The sequence below is a fragment of the Triticum dicoccoides genome, chromosome 5B, assembly GCF_002162155.2.
Source record: "Triticum dicoccoides isolate Atlit2015 ecotype Zavitan chromosome 5B, WEW_v2.0, whole genome shotgun sequence".
Classification (NCBI taxonomy): domain Eukaryota; kingdom Viridiplantae; phylum Streptophyta; class Magnoliopsida; order Poales; family Poaceae; genus Triticum; species Triticum dicoccoides.
The window spans coordinates 156105541-156124866 of NC_041389.1; positions in this window are offsets into that span (position 1 = coordinate 156105541).

The window sequence follows — 19326 nt, forward strand, 5'->3', positions numbered from 1 at the left end:
ACGGTTCAGATCTGAGTTCATGGCACCCGGGCCCAAAGTGACAAGCATTAAGCATAGCAAAGTCATAGCAACATCAATCTTAGAACATAGTGGATACTAGGGATCAAGCATTAACAAAACTAACTCGATTACATGATGAATCTCATCCAACTCCTCACCGACCAGCGAGCTTACGAAGGAATTACTCACTCACTCCCGGTGGGGAGCATCATGGAATTGGCAATGGAGAAGTGTTGGTGATGACGAAGAACGAAGATCCCCCTCTCCGGAGCCCCAAACGGACTCCAGATCTGCCCTCTTCAGGAAGAACAAGGCTTGGCAGCGTCTCCGTCTTGTGGATTGCGATAATTCTTTCTCCCTGATTTTTTCTGGAATAATGTGATTTTATAGCGTCGGAATCAGGGTCTGCGGGGCCACCAGGTGGGGACAACCCACCTGGGCGCGCCAGGAGAGGGGAGCGCGCCCCGGTGGGTTCTGCCCACCCAGGGGCCCCTCTCCGGTAGGTCTTGGCTCCAGAAATTCTTATATATTATATAAAAATTCCTCACAAAGTTTCGTTCCATTCCGAGAACTTTTATTTCTGCACAAAAAGAACACCATGGTAGTTCTGCTGAAAACAGCGTCAGTCCGGGGTTAGTTTCATTCAAATCATGCAAATTAGAGTCCAAAACAAGAGGAAAAGCGTTAGGAAAGGTAGATACGTTGGAGACGTATGAACTCCCCCAAGCTTAAACCTTTGCTTGTCCTCAAGCAATTCAGTTGATGAACTGAAAGTGAAAAAGAAAAACTTTTATGAGCTCTTTTGCTCTTGTTTGCATAAATAAGCTTAAACAACACCTAGGTTTTCAGCCAATATTATAACTAACCATGCCGACAATAACTCTTAAAGATTATAATGACTCATATCAATGACATGATCAACTAGCGAGCAATAATAAGATATCTCAAACGGCAACACATTGTCAAAACAACCATGATATAATATGACAATATTGGTATCTCGCTAGCCCTTTCTGAGACCACAAAACATAAATGCAGAGCACCTCCAAAGTTCAAGCAGCGACTAAACATTGTAATTCATGGTAGAAAAGATCCAGTCATGATGCACCCAACATTAGCTACACACAATGCATAAGTCATGACAGCTGTGCTCTAAGGTTCTAGCGCTTGTGTTTAGAAGGTGATGACACAACTTAAAAGTAAATAGGTAGTCCCTTTGCAGAGGGAAGCAGTGATTTACAAAGGTGCCAGAGCTCAATTTTTAAAACAGACGTAAATGATATTTTGAGACATGCACCCTTCTCATTTACTTTACGACCATCAGTTATCAACATCTTCCATGCTAAGCACGCTAGTGGCGGTTCCCAAGCGATAAAAGTAAAGGTTTTGACTCCATTGGGTGTTTTTGTTTGATTATTTGAGAGATTAACTCTTTTTTAGTTTGAAGTTTGGTACTGGGCATCCCTATTACCGCCCTTTTCCCGTGCGATGACGAGTGAATAAACACTTGACCTGAGAATAACCCGCTTAGCATGGAAGATACCGACCACCTCCTGTTGTTCCATGAACGATCCAGGCACACAAAACGGATATTTATTTAGAAGTTTTTAGAGGTGGCACATGCAAATTTACTTAGGACGGCAGGGTAATACCGCATATAGGTAGGTATGGTGGAGTCATCTGGAATAACTTTGGGTTCAAGGTTTTTGATGTACAAGCATGAGTAGGATATGAACACCATGAACATAAATATCATAGAGGCTATGTTGGTTTTGATTCAACAACATGCATGAACATGTGCCAAGTCAAGCCACTCAAACATTCAGAGGAGGATACGATATCACCATACTACATCACAATCATTTTAACACAATGTTGATATCCAAGATAAATCATTATCCACTCCTATCTACTGCTACCTCTTGAGCATGTGTTGGTTTTCCCTTGAAGAGAAAAGGTTGATGCAGCAAAGTAGCGTAAGTATTTCCCTCAGCTTTTGAGAACCAAGGTATCAATACAGTTGGAGACTACACGCAAATCGCCTAGTACCTGCACAAACAATAAAGAACCTTGCACCCAACGCGATAAAGGGGTTATCAATCCCTTCACAGCCACTTGCAAAACTGAGTTCTGATGAAGATAATAAGATAAATATTTTTGGTATTTTTTTTGTGTAGATTGGAAAATAAAGATTGCAAAATAAACGGAGAAAGAAATAGCTAGTTGACGGGAAACTAATATGATTAAAATAGACCCGGGGGCCATAGGTTTCACTAGTGGCTTGTCTCAAGATAGCATATATTACGGTGGGTGACCAAATTACTACCGAGCAATTGATAGAAAAGTGCATAGTTATGATGATATCTAAGGCAATGGTCATGAATATAGGCATCACGTCCGTGTCAAGTAGACCGAAACGATTCTGCATCTACTACTATTACACCACACATCGACCGATATCCAGCATGCATCTAGAGTATTAAGTTCATAAGAACGGAGTAATGCTTTAAGCAAGATGACATGATGTAGAGGGATAAACTCAAGCAATATGATATAAACCCCATCTTTTTATCCTTGATGGCAACAATACAATACGTGCCTTGCTGCCCCTGCTATCACTGGGAAAGGACATCGCAAGATTGAACCCAAAGCTAAGCACTTCTCCCGTTCCAAGAAAGATCAATCTAGTAGGCCAAACTAAACCGATAATTCGAAGAGACTTACAAAGATATAAAATCATGCATATAAGAATTTAGAGAAGAACCAAATAATATTCATAGATAATCAAGTTCATAAACCCATAATTCATCCGATCTCAGCAAACACACCGCAAAAGAGTATTACATCGAATAGATCTCCAAGAACATCGAGGAGAACTTTGTATTGAGATCCAAAGAGAGAGATAAGAAGCCATCTAGCTAATAACTATGGACCCGAAGGTCTGTCGTAAACTACTCACACATCATCGAAGAGGCCATGGTGTTGATCTAGAAGCCCTCCATGATCGAATCCCCCTCTGGCAGATCGCCGGAAAAGGCCCCAAGATGGGATCTCACGGGTACAAAAGGTTGCGGCGGTGGAAAAGTGGTTTCCTGGCTCCCTTGGATGTTTTCATAGTATGGGAGTATAGGTAGGCAAAAGAAGTAGGTTGGTGGAGCTACGAGGGGCCCACGAGGGTGGGGGGCACGCCCTCCTGCCTCGCGGATGCCTCGTTGCTTCCTTGACTTCCACTCCAAGTCTCCTGGATTGTGTTTGTACTAAAAAAGATCCTCGCGAAGGTTTCGTTCCGTTTGGATTCCGTTTGATTTTCCTTTTCTGCGAAACACTGAAATAGGCAAAAAAAACATAGCAATTTGCACTGGGCCTTCGATTAATAGGTTAGTCCCCAAAAATAATATATAAGAGCATAATAAAGCCCATTAAACATCCAAAACCGATAATATAATAGCATGGAACAATAAAAAATATAGATACGTTGGAGACGTATCAGCTACTTATGCATGACATGAGAAACTATAATATCCAATTGTCATTGCAAACATGTTTAATCATAATGGGCTGAATCATGGATACTAGGTTAAACATATTTACACAAACATAACAAGTCAAGTTCATACCAGTTTCTCTCTGCCACGGCCAGTTCATCAAATATCGTCATTATTGCCTTTCACTTGCATGTCCGAACGATATGAAAATAATAATAGTGCAAGAGCGTCGTGGACTAAGCTGGAATCTGCAAACATTTTATTCAACAGGAGAAGACAAGGTAAAAATGGGCTCTTTATTAGTTCAACAATTATTCATATGAGAGCCACTCAATATTTTCATCATGGCCTTCTCCTCGGTACAACTCGAATAAAAAGAAAAGAAATCCAGAGAAACACACTGAAATATTTTTGAAGTTTTTGGTTTTCTTGATCAAGCAAATAAAAGGGAAAAGCAAAAACGAGAAAAACTATTTACACGGGAAAACTCCCAACAAGCAAAAGAAGAACAAGGAAATCTTTTTGGGTTTTCTTTTTAATATGAGTACTAAGCATGCATAGAAAGTAAACTAGCTACAACTAATTTTTTTGGTTTTTCTAAATTTTTCAAACACACAAGAAGAAAATAAGAAAAATAAATCTAAGCATGGATGATACAATAAAAAGTGTGAACACCGACAACTGAATTAAGTGAACATGAATGTAATGTCGGTGAGAACACGTACTCCCCGAAGCTTAGACTTTTGGCCTAACTTGGTAGTCGATCAGTAGCCTGGATAGTAGTCAGCGTGGTAGCTCACGGAGGCTCTCGGTGCGGACGCATCGGCCTGTCGTGCTACCTCCACTGCTGTGTTGTGAGCCCGGGCCTCGCTATCAAGAACAAAATATCTTCCCTTGTTGTGATAGTCAAAAAGAGCAGGCGCGGGAAAATATGTGTGCACAACAGATGTTTGGTTAAATAATAGCTTGTAAGTGAAGTTATCAATCTTTCCCCTAAGGATCTTATGGTATTTTAAGGTGTAAAAATCTAAATACTGTGTGGGTAGGATAGGGTCAAAGGGCAAAGGTGAAACACCCAGCCCTCGTGCTAAACGCGTGGCATAGATTCCACCATAGAACCAGCCACTGTTAGCTTTATGCTGAAGTCTGCGGGCAACAATTGCTCCAAGGTTATAATTCCTTTCACCGGTGAGAGCGGTGTGTATGAGGCTCAAGTCTGAAGCACAAAGCATACTACATTCTTGCTTGCCTACTATGCATTTCCCGTTAAATAATGCAAAGTTCTGAATTGCGGGAAAATAAATGCCCTTTATTCTACCTTGTGTCACTCCCCTCCTTTCACCGTACCAAAGACTAGTCAAGAATGTTTCGAACTCGGCCTTTGGTGGTTCGTCAAGCGAACCCCAAGACGAGAGCTTGTAGTGATAAGGAAAATTCTCTAGTGAGATGGTAAATGGACTATCATAAAGCATAAACGACACCCTAGACTCACGGGGAAACAATTTAAATCCTTTGACAAATGATTCAGTGAGAAGTTGGCGTTGCTCGCACTTTTCTGAAAGGTAGGGACCGAGACCGGCATTGTGAACATATTGCTCAAATTCCTCCTTAATGCCCACACGCACCATATACTCATTGCAAGGCCATAAGCAGGTTTTGGTGGTGGCATCTCGTGTGGAACTTTCACTTGGTTCAACATAAGACCGACGGGCAGAACTGTCACTAGAAGATGCCCCCGAGGATCGCCTCCTCGAAGAACTCCTTCCAAATAGGTTCATAATGTCCACGTACAATTACTAAAAAAATTTGGGGTGACGAAAATTTGTCAACAAAACTTTATAAAATTGATAGCAACTACTCATAGGGATACATAGAGGCCAAAGCAAGCATTCAAACTGCTTACAACTCTAAGAATTTAACACGATAGCACATCTACAGCAGCACCAAGAGTAGCTAATTATTCAAAATATAAACCACAAAAACAAAAACTAATTGGACAAACGGTGAAGTCACATACCAAGCAACAATCCCCCGAAACAGTTTCAGAAATGGAGCTTCGAGCAAAGAGATCGAAATATGCGGGTTTCAGAGCAAGAACAGGGGAGAGAGAGAAATGGAGATTTTTTTCTGGAGGTAAGTGATGAAGTGGGCTGAAGGGATAAGTGAGGGGGCCCACATGGGAACCACAACCCACCAAGGCGCGCCTGGGAGTCCTGGCACGCCCAGGTGGGTTGTGCCCACTAGGTGCACCTCCCTCTAATATTATTTGTACTAGAAATTCAGAAATATTTAGAAAAAATCGTATTAAATTTTCAGGGCATTCTAAGAACTTTTATTTTTGGGTCATTTTTTCATTGCACAGGAAATTCAGAAAACAGACAAAACATGACACTTTATTTTATTTAACTAATAAAAACAGAAAACAAAAGGTAGGGACAAAAGGTAGTGCTTACTAAATTCATCAATTTCATAGCGCTAAAAAATGATCCATTAATAAGGTTGATCAAGTCTTATTAACAACCACTTTCGATTAGCATGAAACCGAAGAACTTTCATAAATCACTAAGTTACCTCAATGGGGATATGCATTTCCCCAACAATAAGCATTTCATATTTCTTTTTGACAGTAGGTAGAGGTTTTTGAGAACTTGCAATAGTGATTGTGGGAGATTTTTCAATAACATTAATACCATTCACTTGGAATTGTTTCTTCAGAAAGTGCACCGTATGCTCATTACCATTGATATGAAAAGTGACCTTGCTTTTAATGCAATCAATAACAACCCCTGCAGTATTCAAGAAGGGTCTATCAAGGATAATCGACATGTTGTCATCCTCGGGCATCTCAAGTATAACAAAGTCAGTCAAAATAGTAACATTAGCAACAACAACGGGCACATCCACACAGATACCGATAGGTATGGCAGTTGATTTGTTAGCCATTTGCAAAGATATTTCAGTAGGTGTGAGTTTATTCAAATCAAGTCTTTTATATAAAGAGAAAGGCATAACACTAACACCAGCTCCTAAATCACACAAAGCAGTTTTCACATAATTCTTTTTGATTGAGCAGGGTATAGTTTGTATTCCCGGATCTCCAAGTTTTTTAGGTATTCCATCCTTAAAAGTATAATTAGCAAGCGTAGTGGAGATTTCAGCTTCCGGTATTTTTCTCTTATTTGTGATGATGTCTTTCATATACTTTGCGTAAGGAGGCATTTTTAGGATATCAGTCAAGCGAGTACGCAAAAAGACTGGCCTCAGCATTTTAGCAAAGCGTTCAAATTCTTCATCATCTTTCTTTTTAGTTGACTTGGGTGGGAAAGGCATAGGTTTCTTAACCCACAGTTCTCTTTCTTTACCGTGTTTTCTAGCAATGAAGTCTCTTTTATCATACCTCTTATTCTTAGGTTGTGGGTTATCAAGATCAACAGGTGGTTCTATCTCAACATCATTGTCTGGTTCTTTTTCATTATTTGTTTGAGAATCTTCATGAACCTCATCATTATCTTTTTCATTATCACTAGGTGAGTGTTCATTACCAGACTGATTTTCAGCATCAGAGATGGAAGTTTCATTATCATTATCACGAGGTTTTCCTATTTCAGGTTCACTAGAAGTATGCATAGTCCTATGATTTTTCTTTTTCTTTTTCTTTCTAGAAGGACTAGGTGCATCAGTGTTAACTCTTTGTGGATCTTGTTCAGTTCTTTTTGGGTGTCCCTCAGGATAAAGTGGTTCCTGAGTCATTTTACCTCCTCTAGTTGCAACTCTAACAGCAAAGTCATGTATGTTATTATTCATTTCATCAAGTAATTCTCTTTGAGATTTAGCAACTTGTTCTAACTGAGTTTGAACTATAGAAGCATGTTTTCCAACACCTCTAACATCATTTGAGATTCTAAATAACAAGTCACTCAAGCGAGCAATCATATCATAATTACATTTCAATTGTTTCATAACATTTGCATTGAAGTGATCTTGTTTTCTAATATAATTTTCAAACTAATAAAGGCATTGGCTAGGGTGCATATTGTGAGGATTGTAATTATCATTGAACTTCGTTAAAGAATTTACCTCTACCACCTTAGGCAGTGGTGGTGTATTAAGCCCATGTATTTCTTCAATATGAGGTAAATTTTTAACATCCTCAGCTTTAATACCTTTTTCCTTCATAGATTTCTTTGCCACTTGCATATCTTCAGGACTGAGGTATAATATACGCCTCTTCTTCGGAGTGGGTTTAGGTGGTGGTTTAGGAATAACCCAATCATCATAATTTTTCAATATGTTATTCAATAATTCTTTAGCTTGCCCAACAGTTTGTTCCCTGAAAACATAACCAGCACAACTATCTAGGAAGTCCCTAGAAGCATCGGTTAGTCCATTATAGAAGATATCAAGTATTTCATTTTTCTTGAGAGGATGATCAGGCAAAGCATTCAGTAATTGGCAAAGCCTCCCCCAAGCTTGTGGGAGACTCTCTTCTTTAGTTTGCACAAATTTAAATGTTCCTGTAAGGCAGCTTGTTTCTTATGAGCAGGAACCTATTTTTCAGAGAAGTAATAAATCATATCCTAGGGACTACGCACCCAACCAGGAGCAAGAGTATTGTACCACACTTTAGCATCACCTTTAATGAGAAAGTAGATAATTTTAGAATAAAGTAATAACGAGAGTTCTCATCATGAGTAAAAAGGGTGGCTATGTCATTCAGCATAGTAAGATGTGCCACAACAGTTTCAGTTTCATAACCATGGAGAGAATCAGATTCAAACAAAGTAATTAAATCTGGGTCGACAGAGAATTCATAATCCTTATTATCACTAAATATAGGTGAAGTAGCGAACTTAGGATCACACTTCATTCTAGCATTCAGAGATTTTTCTTTATACTTGCTTAATAATTTCTCTAGATCATCTCTATCTCTGCAAGCAAGAATATCCCTAGTTGTTTATTCACTCATAACATAACCTTCCGATACCTTAGGCAATTCATATCTAGGAGGGCTAGTTCTAGCAGGTGTTTCAGGAGATTAAGTTTCAAGCTCATCATCAGATTCAACAACATTATGTTGTATTACTCTAGCAATTTTTTCATCAAGAAATTCACCAAGTGGCACATCATCATTATCAAGCTAGGTACTAGCATCATCATAAGCATCATTCATAGTAGAAGTAGCATCATCAATAACTTGCGACATATTATAATTGATAGCATGTGGTGGTGTTCCAAGTTTACTCATAACAGAAGGTGAATTTAAAGCAGAACTGGATGGCAGTTCCTTACCTCCCCACGTCCTTGAGGGAAATATCTTAGTCTTAGGATCCTTCAGATTGTTCATAGTGATAATATGATAATAATCCCAAGTGACTCAACAAATATAGCTATGCTCCCCAGCAACGGCGCTAGAAAAAGGTCTTGATAACCCACAAGTATAGGGGATCGCAATAGTTTTCGAGGGTAGAGTATTCAACCCAAATTTATAGATTCGACACAAGGGGAGCCAAAGAATATTTGAAGGTATTAGCAACTGAGTTGTCAATTCAACCACACCTGGAGATTAATTATCTGCAGCAAGTATTCAGTAGCAAAGTAATATAATAGTTTTGATAGTAGTGGCAGCAGCAACAGTAATGGTAATAGTGATAGCAGTAATTTTGTAGCAAGTGTAACAGTGATGATGGCTGTAGTAACTTAGCAGAAACAATATAGGATAAATTCGTAGGCACTGGATCGGTGACTTGTTGGATGATATTCATCATTAGACAGTTAAAACCTAGGGCAATATGGCACTAGCTCCAGTTCGTCAATAAAATGTAGGCATGTATTCCGTATATAGTCATACGTGCTTATGGAAAGAACTTGCATGGCATCTTTTGTCCTACCCTCCCGTGGCAGCGGGGTCCATATTGGAAACTAAGGGATATTAAGGCCTCCTTTTAATATAGAACCAAAACAAAGCATTAACACATAGTGAATACATGAACTCCTCAAACTACGGTAATCACCGAAAGAAGTCCCGGTTATTGTCACTCCGGGGTTACCGGATCATAACACGTAGTAGATGACTATAACTTGCAAGATCGGATCTAGAACATGGATATAATGATGATAACATAAATGATTCAGATCTGAGTTCATGGCACACGGGCCCAAAGTGACAATCATTAAGCATAGCAAAGTCATAGCAACATCAATCTTTGAACATAGTGGATACTAGATATCAAGCCCTAACAAAACTAACTCGATTACATGATGAATCTCATCCAACTCATCACTGACCAGGGAGCATATGAAGGAATTACTCACTCCCGGTGGGGAGCATCATGGAATTGGCGATGGAGAAGTGTTGGTGATGACGAAGAACGAAGATCCCCCTCTCCGGAGCCCCAAACGGACTCCAGATCTGCCCTTCCGAGGAAGAGCGGGGCTTGGCGGCGGCTCCGTCTCATGGATCCCGATAATTCTTTCTCCCCAATTTTTTCTGGAATAATGTGATTTTATAGTGTCGGAATCTGGGTCTACGGGGCCACCAGGTGGTGACAACCCACCTGGGCGCGCCAGGAGAGGGGGGGCACGCCCTGGTGGGTTGTACCCACCTAGGGGCCCCTCTCCGGTAGGTCTTGCCTCCAGAAATTCTTGTATGTTATATAAAAATTCGTCACAAAGTTTCGTTCCATTCTGAGAACTTTTATTTCTGCACAAAAACAACACCATGGCAGTTCTGCTGAAAATAGCGTCAGTCCGGGGTTAGTTTCAGTCAAATCATGCAAATTAGAGTCCAAAACAAGAGGAAAAGCATTAGGAAAAGTAGATATGTTGGAGACGTATCAGTCACCGCCGAGGGAGTGACGCCGTGGAGGAAGTGGCCGGCGACGCCGTCGTGGATGGAGCCGCGCCATGTTGGCTCAGGACCGAGCACCGGCAGCACCATGAGATCGAATCAAGAAGAAAATGCGGCGATTAGTGTAGAACCTCTTTGGTGGCGCCGATTAGGCCTCCGCTTCATCTGAGGAAACATTGATGATGCTACCCTTCTGGTGGTGTAGGTGAAAACGGCGGTGTGGGAATGGAGGTGACGCGAAAGATGAGGGGAATGTTGCGGCAGGTCCTTGGAGGTGGAGGACGGGGTGGGTGAACCGGCGGGACGTCGAGATCGACAACGGATCCTCATCCGGTGCGGTGGATGACGGACGTCGAGGTTTTGGTGTGGACGACCTCGTCGGGGAAGAGGCTCCGTCTGGGCGGCGGATGGAGGAGGTTGTGGGGCTTCACAGGTTTTCGCGGCCTCGATGTATGAATGGGTGGGCGGATGGGATGGGAGGGGGAACCATGGCTTAGGGACGCGGTTGTCCGAAATGTGGGGTAAGTTACGAAAGTACCCCCACCGATTTGAGCTAGGCGGTTCTTTTGGTTCAGGGGTATCAAGGGCATTTCACGTATCGGGATTTAGCAGGAGGTGGGAGTTTCCACGCGCATTGTAATTTTGGGATAGCAAGGCGCGGGTTGAGATGGAGGGAGTTTTTGGAGCACAACGAGACAAAGATATATCTTAAATATTTCGGGGTAACAAGGCGCGGGTTGAAGAGGCGGGAGTTTCGCAGCATGATAGACAAAGATGCTAGCTTGAAATTTTGGCATAACATGGCGCGGCTTGAAATTTCGGGAGAACAAGCTTAATGTGTACAAAAAAAGACAATTCACACCTCATGACTAGAGAGAGCCATGTCCCGTTTTACTATATTACTAGAAATGCATTCAAATACAACAACAACAACAAAACTAAAAAAATCAGGACAACAAACATAAATTGTACAGTGCCAAATCAATTTTCACTTCCCTCAACAATAAAAAAACAATTTGTGTTGTCTAGCATATGGACTAAATTTGAGTACATTTTTCCTGTTTGAATGGGATTGTACTCGGATTAGTTATACAACCATCTAAATATTATCTTCACAACACATGACATGAATATAGGAGTAGTAAATTCCTATATAAATACGAACTACATGTACATACGATCTCAAATTCAAATACATGTATCCATTTTATTTTGAATTCAAATCATAGTACATTTATGCTCTCTCTAGACGTTCGGAATCTAAACCATGTATGATACTATGTACAATGTGTTTAACACACACGACACACACACAAACACCATTTAGACTAGTAAGGTACACGTGCATTGCACGCATGAGATTTGGCAACCAAATTATGAATAAATACCACATTATAGCATGTAAGCTTTGAGTCGTATATGCATGATGTAGATGTTCGTTTAATTCTTATAGTTCATTTCATTCAAAATCAGCTAGTTTTTATAAGAAATCTAATCTATTTTAAGATTCATGGAATTATGCATTGTAAAGCATAAAGTAAAAACAAATAATCGCAAATCATGTAGAACAACATTTGGGCAATTATGTTATGGAAGATTCTAGAACAAAGAAGAAGTGCTTGAGTTTTGAGGTTTGTGCATTATGCATAAGTTCAACAATGGAGTCCTCTAGATTGTACATGTGGCAAAATCTGGTAGAATGTAGATGATATCCAACGATCAGTAGTGCTCAAATTTGCCATCTCTGCACCATCGGATTGGCTTCATCCAACGACCATCTTTCAAAGTTAAAGTTATCCGCACACTATATAAAAATTATAATATATAATATATAGGGGTATAGATATAGATATGTGATGCGAAAGCCACCCATCATCTCCAATTAGAATAGTGTGTCCATGCACGGATGCAATGTGGCCAAACGATGTCTGCCATTGGTATCTCAAATTCAAATCAGTCTGGCCTTGTTCAATGTGTATACAGTATAGCATGCTCGTTTCCAAACCACACCACGCATATCTCATTTATATTCATGCATGCATGGGTTTCAAACATCATGATCTCTTATTCAAATATTTGAATTCAACTTTACATTGATTATGACCTCACCTAGTCTTTTACACCCACAGAGTAGTCTTCTCTTTATAATTGTACCACTAACTTCAATTCTCTCGTGCATGCATGCACACACACTATCACTCGACATTATCCATCGCACACATGCAATCTTTTTTCTTCACGTCGGTCTCCCATGCATGCACACACACTGATACGTCTCCAACGTATCTATAATTTTTGATTGTTCCATGCTATTATATTACCCATTTTGGATGTTTATGGGCTTTATTTTACACATTTATATCACTTTTGGGACTAACCTACTAACCAGAGGCCCAGCTCATATTGCTGTTTTTTTGCCTATTTCAGTATTTCGAAGAAAAGGAATATCAAACGGAGTCCAAACGGAATGAAACCTTCGGGAGCGTGATTTTTGGAATAAATCTGATCCGGAGAGCTTGGAGTGCAAGTCAAGAAGCTCCCGAGGGCCCCACGAGATAGGAGGGCGCCCCCCCTATAGGGTGCACCCCCCTGTCTCGTGGGCCCCTCGGGCAGCCACCGACGTACTTCTTCCTTCTATATATACCTACGTACCCCGAAAACATCCAAGAGCACCACAAAACACAATTTCCACCGACGTAACCTTCTGTATCCGCGAGATCTCATCTTGGAGCCTTCGCCGGCACTCTACCGGAGGGGGAATCAACTACGGAGGGCTTCTACATCAACATCCTTGCCCCTCCGATGAGTTGTAAATAGTTTACCACAGACCTACGGGTCCATAGTTATTAGCTAGATGGCTTCTTCTCTCTTTTTGGATCTCAATACAATGTTCTCCCCCTCTCTTGTGGAGATCTATTCGATGTAAACTCTTTTTGCGGTGTGTTTGTCGAGATCCGATGAATTGTGGGTTTATGATCAAGTTTATCTATGAATAATATTTGAATCTTCTCTGAATTCTTTTATGTATGATTGAGTTATCTTTGCAAGTCTCTTCGAATTATCAGTTTGGTTTGGCCTACTAGATTGGTCTTTCTTTCCATGGGAGAAGTGCTTAGCTTGGGGTTCAATCTTGCGGTCTTCTTACCCAGTGACAAAAAGGGTTGCAAGACACGTATTGTATTGTTTCCATCGAGGATAACAAGATGGGGTTTATATCATATTGCATGTGTTTATCCCTCTACATCATGTCATCTTGCTTAATGTGTTACTTTGTTCTTATGAACTTAATACTCTAGATGCAGGCAGGAGTCGGTCGATGTGTGGAGTAATAGTAGATGCAGGCAGGAGTCGGTCTACTTTTTATGGATGTGATGCCTATATACATGATCATGCCTAGATAATCTCATAACTATGCGCTTTTCTATCAATTTCTCGACAGTAATTTGTTCACCCACCGTAATACTTATGCTATCTTGAGAGAAGCCTCTAGTGAAACCTATGGCCCCCGGGTCTATCTCTTATCATATTTTCTTTAAATCTACTTTATTTGCATCTTTACTTTTTGCATCTATCTTATAAAATACCAAAAATATCTTTATCTTATCATACTATCTTTATTAGATCTCACTTTCGCAAGTGGCCGTGAAGGGATTGACAACCCCTTTATTGTGTTGGTTGCGAGTTCTCGGTTTGTTTGTGTAGGTGCGTGGGACTTTTGAGAAGCCTCCTACTGGATTGATACCTTGGTTCTCAAAACTGAGGGAAATACTTACGCTACACTATGCTGCATCACCCTCTCCTCTTCGAGGGAAACCAACGCAAGCTCAAGACGTAGCAAGAAGGATTTCTTGCACCGTTGCCGGGGAGGTCTTCGCTCAAGTCAAGACATACCAAGTACCCATCACAAACTCATCTCCCTCGCATTTACATTATTTGCCATTTGCCTCTCGTTTTCCTCTCCCCCACTTCACCCTTGCCATTTTATTCGCCCTCTCTTTCCCAATCTCCTCCTCTCTTTTTCGCTTGCTGTTTTTCTGTTTGCTTGTGTGTTTGATTACTTGTTGCCATGGCACAAGATAATACCAAGTTGTGTGATTTCTCGAATACCAATAATAATGATTTCCTTAGTACTCCGATTGCTCCTCTTAATGATGTTGAGTCTTGTGAAATCAATACCGCTTTGCTGGATCTTGTTATGAAAGATCAATTTGCCGGCCTTCCTAGTGAAGATGCCGCTACTCATCTAAACAATTTTGTTGATTTGTGTGACATGCAAAAGAAGAAGGATACGGATAACAATATTGTCAAATTGAAGTTATTTCCGTTTTCACTTAGAGATCGTGCTAAAGTTTGGTTTTCATCTTTGCCTAAAAATAGTATTGATTCTTGGAACAAATGCAAAGATGCTTTTATCTCTAAGTATTTTCCTCCCGCCAAGATCATCACTCTTAGGAACGATATTATGAATTTTAAACAACTTGATCTTGAGCATGTTGCCCAATCTTGGGAAAGAATGAAATTGATGCTTCGCAATTGCCCTACTCATGGTTTGAATTTATGGAGGATCATACAAAAAATTTATGCCGGTTTGAACTTTGCTTCTAGAAATCTCTTAGATTCGGCCGCGGGAGGCACCTTTATGGAAATCACGTTAGGAGATGCTACAAAATTGCTTGATAATATTATGGCTAATTATTCTCAATGGCACACCGAAAGATCTTCTAGTAAAAAAGTGCATGCTATAGAAGAAATCAATGTTTTGAGTGGAAAGATGGATGAACTTATGAAGATGTTTGCTACTAAAAATACTCCTCTTCATCCCAATGATATGCCTTTGTCTTCCTTGATTGAGAATAATAATGAATCTATGAATGTGAATTTTGTTGGTAGGAATAGTTTTGGAAATAACGCTTATAGAGGAAATTTTAATGCTAGACCGTTCCCTAGTAATCCCTCTAATAATTAAGCAAATTCCTACAATAATTCTTATGATAATTTTAATAAGATGCCCTCTGATTTTGAGAATAGTGTGAAAGAATTTATGATTTCTCAAAAGAATTTTAATGCCTTGCTTGAAGAAAAATTGCTCAAAGTTGATGATTTGGCTAGGAACGTTGATAGACTTTCGCTTGATGTTAATTCTCTTAAACTTGGATCTTCTTCTCCTAAGCATGATATCAATGAGTCTCTCAAAGTAATGAGAATTTCCATTGACGAGTGCAAGGAAAGAACCGCTAGATTGCGTGCTAAAAAAGAAAGCTTTATAAAAGTGTGTTCTTCTAGTTTCCATGAAAATAATGATGAGGATCTTAAAGTTATTGATGTGTCTCCAATTAGGTCTATGTTTTGCAATATGAATTTTGATGATTATGGGAGTGATGATGAATCAACTTTTCCTAGAAGGCATCCCAAAAATTTGGAATCTTTAGATCTTGATGTTAAATTTGGTAAAAGTGAGATTGGAGAATCCTCAACTTCTAATAATATTGAACCTACTATCTCGGATTTCAAGGAATTTGATTATGATAATTGTTCTTTAAAAGGGTGTATTTCCTTGTTGCAATCCGTTGTTAGTTCTCCTCATGCTTATAGTCAAAATAAAGCTTTTACCAAACATATTGTTGATGCCTTGATGCAATCTTATGATGAAAAACTTAATTTGGATGTTTCTATACCTAGAAAACTTAATGATGAGTTGGAACCTACTATAAAGATTAGAATTAAAGATTATGAGTGTTTTTCTTTGTGTGATTTGGGTGCTAGTGTTTCCACGATTCCGAAAACTTTATGTGATATTCTAGGTTTCCATGATCTTGATGATTGCTCTTTAAATTTGCACCTTGCGGATTCCACCATTAAAAAGCCCATGGGAAGGATCAATGATGTTCTTATTGTTGCAAATAGAAATTTGGTGCCCGTAGATTTTATCGTTCTTGATATAGATTGCAATCTTTCTTGCCCTATTATTCTTGGTAGACCTTTCCTTAGAACGATTGGTGCGATTATTGATATGAAGGAAGGGAACATTAGATTCCAATTTCCTTTAAAGAAATGCATGGAGCACTTTCCAAGAAAGAAAGTCAAATTACCTTATGAATCTATCATGCGTGCTACTTATGAATTTAGTGCCAAAGATGGCACTCGTTAGATCTATCTTCGTTTTTATGCCTAGCTAGGGGCGTTAAACAATAGCGCTAGTTGGGAGGCAACCCAATTTTCTTTATGTTTTTTTGTTTTTGCTCCTGTTTAGTAATAAATCTTGCATCTACCTTCTGTTTAGATGTGTTTTTATCTTTTAATTAGTGTTTGTGCCAAGTAGAACCTATAAGATAACCTACAATGGTAGTTGATTTGATTCTGCTGAAAAACAGAAACTTTGCACGTATGAATATAATTTTGTTAAATCACAGGAACGTGCTTTTGCGTTAATTCTTTTTGCTGCTGTTCAATAGACAAATTGTCCAGGACTTCCTATTTTGGTAGGATTTTTAGAGTTCCAGCAGTTTGCGTTAGTTACAGATTGCTACAGACTGTTCTGTTTTTGATAGATTCTGTTTTTCGTGTGTTGTTTGCTTATTTCAATGCATCTATGGCTAGTAATTCAGTATATGAACCATAAAGAAGTTGGAATACAGTAGGTTTAACACCAATATAAATAAAGAATGAGTTCATTGCAGTACCTTATGTGGTGGTTTTGTTTTCTTTCACTAATGGAGCTTATAAGATTTCCTGTTTAGTTTTGTGTTGTGAAGTTTTCAAGTTTTGGGTAAAGCCTTTATGGACTATGGAATAAAGGGTGGCAAGAGCCTAAGCTTGGGGATGCCCATGGCACCCCAAGATATTCAATAATAGCCAAAAGCCTAAGCTTGGGGATGCCCCGGGAAGGCATCCCCTCTTTCGTCTTCGTTCATTGGTAACTCTACTTGGAGCTATATTTTTATTCGCCACATCATATGTGTTTTGCTTGGAGCGTCGTGTATTATATTAGTCTTTGATTTTTAGTTTACCACAATCATCCTTTCTGTACACACCTTTTGGAGAAGCCTATTTGATTAGAATTTGCTAGAATACTCTATGTGCTTCACTTATATCTTTTGAGCTTGATAGTTTTTGCTCTAGTGCTTCACTTATATCTTTTAGAGCACGGTGGTGTCTTAATTTTGAAGAAACTACTAGTCTCTCATGCTTCACTTATATTATTTTGAGATTCTTTTAGAACAGCATCATATTTGCTATTATCATAAAGTTGGTCCTAGAATGATGAAGCATCCAAGTTGGGTATAATAAAAACTATCATAGAAAAGTGAGTTGGATGCTATGATCAATTTGATACTTGATAATTGTTTTGAGATATGGAGGTCGTGATATTAAAGTCATGCTATTTGGGTGATTATGAATTCAAAGAGTGCTTGTGTTGAAGTGAGCAAATCCCGTAGCATGCACGTATGGTTAAAGTTATGTAACAAATTTGAAACATGAAGTGTACTTGGCTTGTGCATCCTTATGAGTGGCGGTCGGGGATGAGCGATGGTCTTTTCCTACCAATCTATCCCCCTAGGAGCATGCGTGTAGTACTTGATTTTTGATGACTTCTAAATTTTTGCAATAATTATATGAGTTCTTTTGACTAATGTTGAGTCCATGGATTATACACACTTCTATCTTTCCGCCTTTGCTAGCCTCTTCGGTACCGTGCATTGCCCTTTCTCACCTTGAGAGTTGGTGCAAACTTCGCCGGTGCATCCAAACCCCGTGATACGATATGCTCTATCACACATAAACCTCCTTATATCTTCCTCAAAACAGCCACCATACCTACCTATTATGGCATTTCCATAGCCATTCCGAGATATATTGCCATGCAACTTTCCACCGTTCCATTCATCATTTTCATGACATACTTTACTTTTGTCATATTGCCATTGCATGATCATGTAGTTGACATCGTATTTGTGGCAAAGCCACCAAGCATTATTTTTCATACATGTCACTCTTGATTCATTGCACCATCCCGGTACACTGCCGGAGGCATTCATATAGAGGCATATCTTGTTCTAGTTTTGAGTTGTAATTTTTATGTTGTAATCAATAGAAGTGTGATGATCATCATTATTAGAGCATTGCTCAAAAAGAAAAAGGGAAAAAAGAAGAAAGGCCAAAAAGAAAAAAAATAAAGGCCCAAAAGAAAAAAAGGGAAAAAAGGGAAAAAAAGAATAAATAAATAAAAAGGGCAATGTTACTATCTCTTTTTCCACACTTGTGCTTCAAAGTAGCACCTTGTTCTTCATGTAGAGAGTCTCATATATTGCGCTTCAAAGTAGCACCATGTTTTTCATATAGTGAGTCTCATAAGTTGTCTTTTTCATACTAGTGGGAATTTTTCATTATAGAACTTGCCTTGTATATTCCTACGATGGGCTTCCTCAAATGCCCTAGGTCTTCGTGAGCAAGCAAGTTGGATGCACACCCACTAGTTTTCTTTTGTTGAGCATTCATTTATCTCTAGTGCATCCGTTGCATGGCAATCCCTACTCCTCATGTTGACATCAATTGATGGGCATCTCCATAGCCCGTTGATTATCCTCGTCAATGTGAGACTTTCTCCTTTTTTGTCTTCTCCACACAATCCCCATCATCATATTCTATTCCACCCATAGTGTTATATCCATGGCTCACGCTCATGTATTGCGTGAAGGTTGAAAAAGTTTGAGATTATTTAAGTATGAAACAATTGCTTGGCTTGTCATCGGGGGTATAGAAGTTGGGAACATCTTTGTGTGACGAAAATGAAGCATAGCCTAACTATATGATTTTGTAGGGATGAACTTTCTTTTGCCATGATATTTTGAGAAGACATGATTACTTTGATTAGTATGCTTGAAGTGTTACTATTTCTTATGTCAATATGAACTTTTATTTTGTATTCATTTGGATCTGAACATTCATGCCACAATAAAGAAAAATACATTATGAATTATGCTAGGTAGCATTCCA